The sequence below is a fragment of the Somniosus microcephalus genome, unplaced genomic scaffold (genome assembly GCF_052327205.1).
Source record: "Somniosus microcephalus isolate GS21.2 unplaced genomic scaffold, FLI_Smic_1.0 unresolved_chr6, whole genome shotgun sequence".
Taxonomy (NCBI): domain Eukaryota; kingdom Metazoa; phylum Chordata; class Chondrichthyes; order Squaliformes; family Somniosidae; genus Somniosus; species Somniosus microcephalus.
Genome location: NW_028225184.1, coordinates 28,081,434 through 28,095,021, shown reverse-complemented (window position 1 = coordinate 28,095,021; position 13,588 = coordinate 28,081,434). Strand labels below are relative to the sequence as shown.

The window sequence follows — 13,588 nt, the reverse complement described above, 5'->3', positions numbered from 1 at the left end:
GAAACTGCACACATTACTCAAGGTGTGGTCTCACCAAGACCCTGTACAACTGCAGCAAGACATCCTTACTCCTTTACTCGAATCCTCTCGCTGTGAAGGCCAACATACCAGTTGCCTTCTTAACCGCCTGCTGCACCTGCATGCTTACCTTCAGCGACTGGTGCACAAGGACACCCAGGTCTCCTTGTACTTCCCCTTTTCCGAATCTGTTGCCTTTCAGATAATAATCTGTCTTCCTGTTCTTGTCACCAATGTTGAGAACCTCACATTTACCCACATTGTACTGCATCTGCCATGCATCTGCCCAATCACCCAACCTGTCCATATCATACTGGAGTTTCACTGCATCCTCCTCAAAGCACACTCCCCCACCCAGCTTTGTGTCGTCTGCAAACGTGCAGATATTACAGCTAGTTCCCTCGGCTAGATCATTAATGTATATTGTGAACAGCTGTGGTCCAACACCGATCCCTGTGGTACCCGACTAATCACTGCCTGCCACTGGGAAAAAGACCCGTTTATTCCAACTCTTTGCTTCCTGTCTGTCAACCGGTTCTCTATTCAATTCAATACATTCCCCCCAATGCCATGTGTTTTAAATTAGCAAGCTGATCTCTTATGCGGGACCTTATCGAAAGCCTTCTGTTAGTCCAAATGCACCACATCCACTGGTTCTCCCTTATATATTCTACCAGATACATCCTCAAAAAATTCCAGTAGATTATTCAAGCATGATTAACCTTTTGTAAACCCATGTTGACTTTGTCCGATCCTGTCACTATTTTACAAGTGCTCTGCTATTACATCTTTTATAATGGACTCTAGCATTTTCCCCAATACCGATGTCAGGCTTACCGATCTATAATTCCCCGTTTTCTCGCTACCACCTTTCTTATAGTGGGGTTAATTTAGCTGCCATCCAATCTATGGGGACTATTCCACTGTCTATAGAATTTTGGAAGATGACCAGCAATGCATCTACTATTTCTAGGGCCACTTCTGTAAGTAGCCTAGGATGTAGATTATCCAGCCCTGGGGATTTATCGGCCTTCAATGCCGTCAATTTCCCTAACACAATTTCCCTAAAAATACTGATTTCATTGAATTCCACCCTCTCATTCAAACCTATGTTCCCCGACATCTCTGGAAGGTTATTTGTGTCCTCCTTTGTGAAGACAGAACCAAAGTATGTATTTAATTGTTTTGCCATTTCTTTGTTCCCCAGTATAAATTCCACTGATTCTGAGTGCAAGGGACCTACGCTTGACTTCACCAATCTTTTGCCCTTCACATATCTATAAAGACTTTTCCAGTACGTTTTGATGTTCCCTGCAAGCTTACTCTCATATTATATTTTCCCCCTATTAATTAATCCCTTTGTCTGCCTCATAACATCGTAGTTTCCTTTATTTAAATTCAGGACTCTAGTCTCTGATTCAACTAGTTCACTCTCCACCTTAATGAAGAATTCTATCATATTATGATCGCTCCTCCCCAGGGGGCCGGACACAACACCATTGCTAATTAATCCGTTCTCATTACGTAATACCCAGTCTAAGATGGTCTGATCTCTAGTTGTTTCCTCGACAAATTGGTCCAGGAAACCATCCCGTATACAGTCTACTATTTCCTCGTCCACAGTATTGTTACTAATTTGGTTAGCCCAATCTAAGTGTAGATTAAAGTCACCCATGATAACTGCTGTGCCCTTATTGCATGCTTCTCTAATTTCCCGTTTAATGTCAGCCCCAAACTCAGTATTACTTTTTGGGTGTTTGTATACAACTCCCACTATCTTTTTCTGCCCCTTGGTAAGTGTCAGCTCTAACACTACGGGTACCACATAATTAGTGCTAATATCCATCCTTGCTATTGTGTTAATCTCCTCTTTTAAATGTGGTGACCACAACTGAACGCAATACTCCCGTTATGGCATAACCAGTGCTTTATAAACGTTCATCATAACTTCAGTACTTTTGTACTCAATACCTTTATTTATGAAGCCCAATATCCCATATGCTTTGCTAACCACACTCCTAATATGTCCTGCCACCTTCAGGGACGTATGCACATTAATTCCCAGGTCCCTCTCTCCCTGCACACTCTTTAAAACTGTGCTATGAAGTGTATATTGCACCTCCCTGTTATTTCTGCCAAAATGCATCACCTCATACTTCTCTGTATTAAATTCCATCTGCCACTTGTCTTCCCATTTTGCTAGCCTATCTATGTCATGTTGCAGTCTATTGGTATCATCCCCACTGTTTGTCACCCACCCCCAAGTTTGGTGTCATCAGCAATTTTAGAAATTCTACTCTGTATACAAATATGCAGGTCATTTAAACATTTCAAAAAAGCAGTGGCCCCAACACAGACACTTGCGAAACACCACTGTCTACGATTCTCCAGTCTGCAAGGCAACCATTTACCACAACACGATGTTTTCTGTCCTTAAGCCAATTCCATATCTAACTTGCCTATTCCATGAGGCGCAATGTTGGTACCCAGCCTTCTATGTGGTAATTTGTCAAATGCCTTCCTAAAATCCATGTAGACAACATCCATTGCATTCCCTTCATCAATCCGCCCTGTTATTTTAGCAGAAATTTGAATTGAATTAGTCAAACACGATCTGCCTTTTACAAATTCGTGGTGGCTCTACTTCACTAATTTAAACTCCCAAGTGCCCGTTAATTTTTCCCTTGATTACAGTGCACTTGCTCGGCACCCCATCCACTAGTTTAAACATCCACTTTTCATGAGGGCAGCAAGTTGTTCCAACATCTGAGGCTCCAGCAGCATTGAATTGGTCCGGAGCTGCTCTTCATCAACCCGGACTCCTCAACATCTCAGCTCACAGCAGCCGCTGGCTGACGGGATCGTGTGTATTCACAATGCAGAGCGAGCAGTCACAGCTCTTGTTCCTGTTTGACTCCCTGTCGTTCTTCCACCTCACTTTCTGTTTCGGACATCGGATTTTGGTCTGGTCACAAAACCTTCACAATTGCTGCTTTGCTGCAGTTTCTTTTAATGTTTACAGGGGAGATGAGCAGAAACTTAACGAAAGGAAGTCGGCAGCAGCATCTGAACAGTTTGCTCCAGATCTCGGTAACACCTCGTAGGGAGCTACAGGGTTACAACGGGATTAGTCTGATTGATAGTGGACTGACTAAAGGGAACTGATGTGAGATAGAGAACGAGGATCCTCAGAAACTGATCCTAGTCAACAAGTGCAATGTACATGCTATATGTGAGGATAAGCATTCAGACTGTCAGTGAAAACTTTTGTTCTCCTTAACTAAGGGAAAATACACGTGCCTTAGAGGGAGTGCAAACACAGTTTCACCAGACTGATTGCTGGGATAGGGGGATTGTACTATTAATATATCTTGAGTAGATTAGGCCTATATTCTCTCGAAACATATACAATTCTTACAGGGCTCGACAGGCTAGATGCAGCGAGAATGTTTCATTTGACTGCAGTGTATAGAACCAGCGGTCACAGTTTGAGAATAAGGGGATGGCCATTTAAGACTGGGAAGAGGAGAAATTTCTTCACTCAGACGGTGGTGTATCTTTGCAATTAATCACCCCAGGGGACTGTGGATGCTCAATCCTTGAGTAAATTCAAGACAGAGATCGATAGAATTTTGGATATTAAAGGAATTGATGGAATTGGGATAGTGCAGGAAAGTGGATTTGGGGTAGAAGATGAACCATGACCTTATTCAATGGAGGAGCAGGCTCGAGGGTCCAAATGTCCTACTCCTGCTCCTATTTCTTATATGTTCTTAGAAGGATAGTTATGGGACAAATAGTGGGCTGTGGGATTAAATTGGATTGTTCTTTCAAAGAGACGGCACTCTCACAACGGAGCCAAATGCCCCTGTTGTGATGTAAGATTCTATGATTATATTTTGTTATCTCTTCATAATGATAAAGGCCTCTCTGAGGTCTCCTCTTAGTCTCCTTTTTCCCTGAGGGAGGAGCCCAAGGAGTCCCCATGTCTTCCTGCTCAATGCCCCTTTCACACTTCTGTGCTGAGCCCTGGTTTCTTCTCTTCACCCACAGTTGTATTAGGTGCACATATTCAGTACATACTTGGAGCAAAAAAGGAGCTTATTTTAAGTCCAGCAAAGGAATTTTGGCATTGAGAAAGTAAGGAACTCAGTCCTTCTATCCTTGATGTCATTAGCTTGGTGCCCCGGACATGTGGCTCAGTGGTATGTTAGCCTAAGTTGCATCTCCAAGCATTTTCTTTAACCACAGTTGCTGAATGTTGCTTTATGAGGGCAGCAGGTTACAACAGCTGAGGCTCCAGAAACATTCAGTGGGCCGAAGCTGCTCTTCACCCACAGTCACAGACTGGCCAGATTGTGTGACGTCACAATGCTGAGCGAGCAGCCACAGCTCTAGTTCCTGTTTGACGCCCTGTGGTTCTTCCATCTCACTTGCTGATTCAAAGATCGGATGTCAGCTTGGAAACTAAACCTTGGTCATTGCATTTATGCCACAGACCTGTTTTTGAAATATTCAAAGAGGAGCAGAAACCTTGAGAACAGAAAAGTATTTAAAAGCTGTGAGCCATCAGTATCGCTGGGCAGCTGGCTCTCTGTCAGAGAAAATAGAGATTATATTTTCATAATTACAGTCATAATGTGCTTGGAGAGACTAAAAATTATAACACGTGACCTTGATACATTCAAAGCATGCGCTCTACCACTGAGCTACATCCACACTGACAGCTAAGCACGCAAACCTTGGACAGAGAGAGGAGCGCTGCTGTCCAAGGGCTGCTGTTTGCTTCTTTGAGCACCTCTCCCACAGACTCATCACCTCCAAACATTTAATTATATCGGAGCAGGAGTTAATCTCAGGCTTCCAGAAACAGCTCAGTTCAATGGGTAGTGCCTGAATATGTGATGGTGTCCACGGTGAGCGAGCAGCCCCTCTTGTTCCTCATTGGCTGCCGATGATTGGTCCTCCCACTTTCTGAATCACAGTTCAGATTTCAGCCCAATCTTCAGTTCTCACTTTTACAAAGCGCTGACCGCTGGTCCACACAACGTTTGTAATTTTATCTTTGGGAGCTAGTGTATCATGAGCGATATAGGTTTACCCGCCCGTTAGTGGAGATGTGTGGACGTGAAAGAGGGCGGAAAGTATATTTTGTGGGGGCTTTAGTAAGGGCAAGGTATTTCCACCCTGTTAAAGTCGAAAGAAAAAATAAAGTCTTCCATTTCACGAACTCAGGAAACACTGTAGAGCAAATGAAGTACGTTTGAGGAGCAATCACTGTTGCAATGTCAGAAATGCGGCATCCAATTTGTGCACAGCAATGTCCCACGAAGTGCAATGCGAGGAACAGTACCTCATCTTCCGATTAGGCACTTTGCAGCCTTCCGGACTCAATATCGAGTTCAACAATTTCAGATCATAACCTCGTCCCCTATTACTTTTTTACATATAATTTTTTCCACCCGTTTGTTTTGGGTCTTCCTTCCCACCCGCATTTCCTTCTGTTTCTCCCTCTCACCTGGCAGCTGTCTCTTGCCTGCTAGTATACTTCACACCTAATCTCAGCTGTCTTTTGTCTCCACCAGCCTATAACCATCTCATTTGCTTTCGAATACCTTTTATTGTCTCTTTTACTTCTTTTGTCGATCGCAGTCCTGCCTTCGATCGATTTTATTTTCTTTCCAATTTTGAAAAATGGTTCCGACCCGAAACGTCAACTCAAATTTCTCTCCACGGATGTTGCCTGAACTGCTGAGTTTTTCCAGCATTTTCTGTTGTTATGAGGTGGAGATGATCTGTTTTAGTGATGTTGGCTGAGAGACAAACATTGTCCAAAAACACAGGGGAGAACTCCCCTGCGCATTATCGAATAGTGCCATTGGATACTTTATGTCTACTTGAGAAAGTAAGCGGGGACTCGGTTTAACGTCTCAGCCATTTTTATCTCCTTATCGGAGCAAGGATATACATGCCTTAGGAGTGGTGAAACGAAGGTTCAATAGATTCATTCCTGAGATCAGGAGGAATAACTTCATTCAGAGGGTTATGAATCATTGGAATTCTCTACCCCAGAGGGTTTTGGATGCTGATTCGTTGAGCATATTCAAGGCTGAGACAGATTGATTTTTGCACTCTAGGTGAGCCAAGGAATATATATCTTCTCAGATACCTCGATCTCAATTTTTTTCTGATTTCCTTCCTGTGAAACACCTTGGACCGTTTAAGGAAAGGATATAAATGCAAGTTGTTTTTATTGGAATTTCCAACCTCATGGGACCTTGTAGTAAATAAACAAACACCACTACTGTGTAATTAGACTTCTGCGAAATTGTAATGCATTTATTCAGATACTGAACGCATGACATTGCTGTACGCTCAAATGCATATGCTATTATAAAGCTATTAAATCATCTTCCATGCCATTAACAGTTATAATTATTTCCTGCAACAAAGCATCACCCGGGCAGAGCGCAGAGAGGAAACTCTGGCAGGGCAGAGGGGAATCGCACAGTTTTAACATAATAAACCCCGTTTTTATCAGTGAAAGGAAAGTCAATCCCATTCCTCAAGGTGCGCGCGATACTCTGCGCCAGATTTAACATTCGGCGCTCTGCTATGGTGAAACTTAGCACCCAGGCAGTAAAAGCAAAAACATATTTTACACCAAATTATTTAGAGCAGAATTGACTTCCTGGAGGAAACTCCAGCAGTAGCGGAGAGGGCAAAGATGTTCATGAAGTTTCCTGATCTATTCTAATTTCCCCAAAGTGAGGTCCGTTCTGTAATGTGCAAGCTTAGTAAGAAGTTTTACTTTACTAAAACACCGCTTCTACCCTCCTGCTGCAAGGTGGTGCCGAGAGTATTGGCGAAATTGATAGCCCCCAATCCGGTGGTTAATCGATTATTCAAATTCATGACTGGGGTCCAAGTTTGCATTTTGTGCCCGGCTACACAGAAACAGCGATTCAGTCACAATTATCTCAAGGAACATGGCAAAAAGGATGGAATTTAAACTTGAGTTGTACAAATCCTTGGTCAGACCCGGTCTGGAATACTGCGGTCATTTCTGGGCATCGCTCTTCAGGAAGGATCTATTGGCCTTGGAAGGGGTGCAGCGCAGATTCACCAGAATGTTACCGGGGCTTAGAGAGTTACATTCTGAGGATAGGTTGCATTGACTTGGATTGTTTTCCCTTGAGTACAGGAGATTATTGTGTAAATTAATCAAGGTTCTTAAAATGTTTACACTATCTGATAGGTTGGCTATAGGTAATCTATTTCTTCTGGTAATGAAATCTATAACAAGGTAATTATAAAATTAGAGGTAGGCCGCTCAGAAGCAAATTCAGGAAGCACATCTTCACGCGAAGTTTTGTAGAAATTTAGAAGTTTACCCGCAGAAAGGCTCTGTGCTGGGGGACAATAGGAGATTTCGAGAGAGGGATTGAAAAGTTTTGTTAGGTCAGCGTATCAAATGATTAGGCACAAACCGGGTAAACCGAGTTGAGGTTCAGACCAACCATGATCTCATTCCATAGAGAAGGCTCGAGGGGCTGAATGGCCGGCTCCTGGTTACCATGTTCTAAAATGTTTGTTTAAATTACGCACAAAGTAAACTAAATACCTGGAGTGGGGTCAGACATTTCTCACAGATTACATTTCTATAGATGGCTTCTTGCAAACACAAAGTCTCGCTGAATAATATTTTAATGGGTGAAATGCTGATGACCATGGCATTGTCCGGTACTGTTGAGATGGATGTGCCTGGTCTTCTAGAGTTTCACTGCTGCATAGAGGACGGAGTCCTCACCGAGGTTTTGGACGGTGTCTCGCTGACTCTGAAAGGAATGGTGCAAATGGTCAGAAAAGCAATCGAACAACTACACTCTGGTAACAGTTCAGCGAAATTCTATCAGCTGATGCTCCAAGGCAGAAGCCGAAAAATGTCAAAAGCAGCGTTGTTGGAGTGAGCAGTATTAAACGGGGAATATTGCACTGCTCTAAAGGGTATTAACTGTCTGCTAACGGTTACATTTGCAGATGAAGTTTTCACCTCAGGTAATGCTGTTTGTTTAAAACAAGAAGGGACACTCGAGCAGCAGCAGGGCAACAGGACATGATGGAAACAGAGAGCGGGAGGAATTTTCTACTTGATCAGAGGTGCTGAAGGGACGATAAGTGTTCGGCCACCGATCACTTTGACATCGATGGAAAGGGACATCAGTAAGGTGTAAAATGGGCGGCTGAATCCAGATCACTGTTTTAGGCCCACTCTAAGCCAAAAGTTCCAGCGCCTATCTCTGACAGCATCGGAAAATGAAGGGACAACTTAACTTTCCAGGTGGGATACTAGGATGTTGTGTGTAAGATGTGGAAACCGCATGTTGGTTCAGTGGGTGAAATAGAAAATGGTCTTGTTTATGTCAAAATGCTCTGCATATTCCAGACATTAACCAATTGTTAAACTGTAAATGCTGTACACTGCCTAGATTCGCTTGTACAGGAGTGTGTTTGCAGCTGCATTCGTGGTAATTGAACTCTGTAATTTCCCTTCAGTTGCTATAGCGGGCCCAAATCTACACCTCACCCCTCAAATATTATTGTTCTATTGCAAATACATTTGTTCAATCCGCTTAGAAAAATAGAGATCCGTTCATTATTCTGCATTGGACATCATTCTGTCGCCGTTTAAAGACATATTGAAGTGTGATCAAAAACATTTTTGTCCTCATGTATATTAATTACTGGACAAGGCAATTGTGATATTTCAAAAGAAGAAGAACTCTGAAGGCAACAAATATTTGGACACATCGTTCCAGGAGATGGAATGAGCGAGATAAAAGTCCACATCAATGGAAAAATAAAATCCCAGTGCATTTTTAACTTACAGCGTTTACTCTCGGCAATGTTTGCAGGTTAAGAACAGCATCTAAACAAAACAAAACACAATAACAAATGGATTGATGTTTAAATACTTAGAGCATTTCCCTCTTTTATTAAAGAGTTTTATTCCTATGGAGGGTTTGTTTATCATCATATGGATGGGACACCATCTCCACACTCAATAGTGGGAACTAGCTGGCCATTGACAACTACCAATGGGTATTTGACTATCCACTAGGAAGTGAATGCACCTCCTATGCTGAGCTTCCCTTCTCAATTCCTCGGTTTCTCCAGGAAGTGGATGGGTTGGCTGAGGTTTCTCTCGACATGGGCAGTAGATTTTCACTGTATGACTTGATGTTTCTCGGATTATCGCTGATGCAGCGATAGCTTGCCTAATCTAGAGTTGTCCTGTGATCTCAATGAGTGCTAAACTCTCGATTGTTGAATATTAATGCATTTTTATCCATGATAATAACTTTAGCTATTTGAATAAGGAAACACTTGATTCCGAAATATTTACATCATACAGGCATGTTGCTACCTCTCTACAAAATCTTACTTGCTGTTGTAAAAATGTTGTCATCATTTTTGTTCAATCTTTTCTCATTATAATAACCTATGTGATCCTTTATTCTGGAAACTTTATATGTAAATGTCTCACACTGTTATTACACAATCTAACCACGGGTGGCACTACAACGCATTAAAAGTTACTGGAGAAGAAGTTCGGTGCTCCTCCTAACCCAATGTGTTAGCTTCACATCTTTGAAAGGGTTTTGCTATTTATCATTAAATAACAATAAAACGTGAAGTATTGTACAAAAGGGAAAGACGGCCAACATTGGAATTTAATTACATCTGTGTACCCCGGTCCAGTAATTCACTACCCTACAAGAGCAAAAATTGGAAGGAGCGCACGTCAACCCATGCAGCCCACCAACCCACCCCTTCAACCACCGTCTGCCCCACCTTTGACAGAGCGTGTAGTCACCTGAGAACTAATTTTTAGTGTGGAAGCAAGTCATCCTCGGTTCCGACTGACACCCTAAGAAGATGACCCTGCAATGCTGCACTTGAAGACTCTACTTAGCCCGGACTCCACATGCCTATTGCACTGCGAATTCGATGAGCAATACCATACAAATCTTTTGTGCTCTTTATAAATCGCACTTCCGATTGTAATTAGTTGCTTCACATTGCTCATGATAAATTCCTTAGCTTGATTCACTTGTAGAATCAAAATCTGCGACAGAAATTTGGCATACTGTAATTACATCTATCCACCAGTGGTGGCGTGGTGCAGCTTCTCAGCATGTTTGCAAAAACCTGTGATGCTATTACCGACTCCACTTGCTTCAGCAATTGCCATCTATTACACTACTGTACTGTAAATATATAAATATTTAAAAAAATGCATGATCAGATTTCCTATTAGAAACAAATTAGCACAGTGGGTCGGAATAAAAAAGGGGTTTGTTTTACATCTATGTGCCGGGTCGAGCGACCTCTTTCCGACTATCCTCTCTGCATCTGTTGACTACAGTCCCTCATCACTCCCTGTCTGAAAAATCACTTTCATTGAATGATGAAAATATATATTCAGAGTTCATTTTGATTCTTGGTCAGATTCACTAAATGATTCAGAATGATTGACAGTATATGTGATTCAAAGTTGGTTTGCTAATACAATAAAATGTCTACAAGCGGTTACTAGAAATGTAACAATAATATTGTGTTCATTCCTTTTCGTTAACTGCAAGAAAAGCTAAATGCAAAGGAGAATTTTGGATGTACGAATACAAAACTGAACTTACATGTTAGGGTCTCACTGCTTTGGTCACCAGGAGGCGCTGTGTTCCTTAAAACAACATATATCGTCAATTAATCATTTTATTTTCGATGGCACAGATCATTAAATTCTTGATACAGGTATTGATTGGATTTCAGACATGGATCCCATGTTATATGTAGAAGTATCTCTCTGCCCACGTCCTGGAACATGTGTTTATCCAACTGTTCCCAGGCCAGGTTATTCCTTGTTACCCTGGAACTAATGATTAGTTTGACGTCTAGGGTGATTAATGAGGACCTATCTGCTGCTCTCACCATGTGGAGCGGCACCATTACATAGTTTGTGAATATTTCCTCCCGTTGGACAATCTTTTTGGCGAGCAGAATTTCCATTGGGCTAAAAATAAGAATTTGATGAAATCATCACAAACCGATTCGCGATATCGATTCAGTGAGCACAAAGAGGGATTTCATCTCTCATTGAGCTGTCGTTAATATGGGATCCCCAGATGAGAAAGGCTATAGTTTAATGAGATAATGAAAAAAAACACATTTAAAGGGATGTAGTGCAGATGCAAACAAAATTACTGAAGTAAGTGAAAACTGCCTGGATTAGTGTTTGAATATGGTTGAGTTTGTATGATTGTGTGTGTGTTTGAGTGTGTGTGATTGTGTGTGTGTTTCAGTGTGTGTGTGTTTTATTATGATTGTGTGTTTGAGTGTGTGTATGTGTGTTTTAATATTTGTGTGTTTGAGTTTGAGTGTATGCTTTATTATGAGCGTGTATCTGTGTCTTTCACTGAACGTATGAGAAAATATATGTGTTCTTGTGTGTGAATGTGTGTGATTATGTATACCAGTCTGTGTATATATATATGTATTTGTGAGTGTATGTATGTATATACGTCTAATTGCGTGTTGGAGTGTGTGCGTGAGTGTGAGTGGGGGAGTTTCTTTCTAATATGAAAAGGAAGTGAAGTATACAGGGTACAATTATTCCTGAACATCTTCATCTGAGTTTTATCTTGGCCAGGTGTGGTTGTAATTGTCAATTCAACAGTCAATGATCTCACCTCATTTCTCTGCTGCTTCTCCACTTCCCTGAGAAGAAAATGTAAGTGTTAGAAATCTGAGCCAAATAATGGTTTACAAAATAGAAATAAGAGTAGAGTCAATGAGCTGAAAAGGTCTTTTGGACACAGAAACCTGTGCCCCAGCACCATAACTGTCCCGACACAACCACCCAATGTTTTATGAAGGAACCCGAAGGGGGTACTTTTAAATTAACCCACCGGTGGGAAACGGTCGAATTCAGGCAGGATTTCCATTGTACACAGCGCCCATCTCCTGCTCCGCTAAACTATAATTTCATTCCATGCTGTGTTGCACATTTTCCTCCTCCATACTCATGTACTACCCTAGCCACCTCCACAACATCACCTCTCAGCCGTCTCCTTCCAGACTAAGAATACCGAGTTTTTCGATTCATTCGTTACAATGTGACACTGTGGGTTGGAATTCCACTTGACTGGTAAAGGAAAATGGACGGTATCGCTCACTCAGCATGTTCTACACCCCACAGGACATTCAGTTCCATACATGGGGAATACCATAGGTGGCAAATGCGATATCATCCATCTTGCACGATCAAGTCAGACACATTTGTGCTCCAGCAATGCAGTTGCTCAAAATTAGCAGTAGCGTTGAGCCGCCCATTCTACGTTAAAATCTATATTCTATTGAAATCAATGATACTAAATATCGGATGGAGCAAATAACAGGCGGCTATTTAAAATACTCCCGTTATGTGCTTCCACCAAAGACGCATTTCTACCCAGGACCCTTTCTGCTTCGACCCTCGCTATTTCGCCTGTCAGTCTACGATTTCCAAATATTTACAGTCCGAGCTTATGGGTGAAGTGGGAGATGGTTGGAGGAGGTTGTCAGTACTGTGTTCATGGAGAGGCGGCAGTAAGCATGGTCTGCGTGTCTGTAATGAACGGATAATGGATGTTAATTAACCCACCTTTCTTCCAGAAGCACACACCCAACAGAACAAAGATGAGAATCAGACCCACAGCAGAGCCAACACCAGCCTCCAGCGCAAAGGATTTATCTAAGTGAGGTAAAGGGACACAGCGTAACCAAGTTAAACAATAGTTTCTACAAAAAATAGATAATCTGCAGCTGAACAGAAGCCACCGATAGGCAGTGGATCCGGAGTGAATTCCAAAGCAGAAAAAATACATAAGAAATTAAAAGGTTGATATAATATCATAGAATTGCACAGAAAAGAATGAGTCCATTTGGCCCATCGTGCCTGTGAAAGAGCTATACAAATAGTATCACACCTCTGCTCATTCCCCACAGCCCTGCATTTTGTTCTCACTTTCAAGTATATATTCGATTCCCTTTGGAATGTTACTATTTAATCTGCTTCCACCTCACTTTCAGGCAGTGCATTCCAGATTACAACAACTCGCTTGTTTATTTAATAATTTTATCTCACCTCTGTGTTTTGCCAGTGAACTTTAATCTGTGCCCTGTGGTTATCGACCCTACTGCCAGTAGAATCAGTTTCTCCTTATCTGCTCTATCGTAAACCCTCATAATTTTGAACCATTCTATTACATCTCCCCTTAACATTCTCTGCTCTAAGGAGAACGACCTCAGATTCCCTTGTCTCTTCACATAAAATGGCATAGCATTTCCAACACTCGCGATACTTAATGTTAGCGGTTCCTTGGATTTTCACTGTTTCGAAAACGTGCTTCAGATGTTCAAAGTCGTTCTCTCCTCCTCTGTTTTTTATAATAAATGACCCGCATTAAATCAGTGCTGCAATATCAGCGAATCAGTAATAAAGTCGGCGGGGGGTTGGCATGCAGTTGAC

At 41.9% G+C, this 13,588-nt stretch overlaps 1 long non-coding RNA gene across 1 annotated transcript; it reads right to left on the bottom strand.

The window, feature by feature from the left end:
- Positions 1-6,333: 6,333 nt before the first annotated feature.
- On the bottom strand, positions 6,334-10,959 carry LOC147087147 (uncharacterized). Its single transcript, XR_015075592.1, has 3 exons — positions 10,719-10,959; positions 8,907-8,947; positions 6,334-7,856 (listed from the first exon to the last, which is right to left on the bottom strand). It is a non-coding gene; the product is annotated as an uncharacterized LOC147087147 (long non-coding RNA).
- Positions 10,960-13,588: the final 2,629 nt, after the last annotated feature.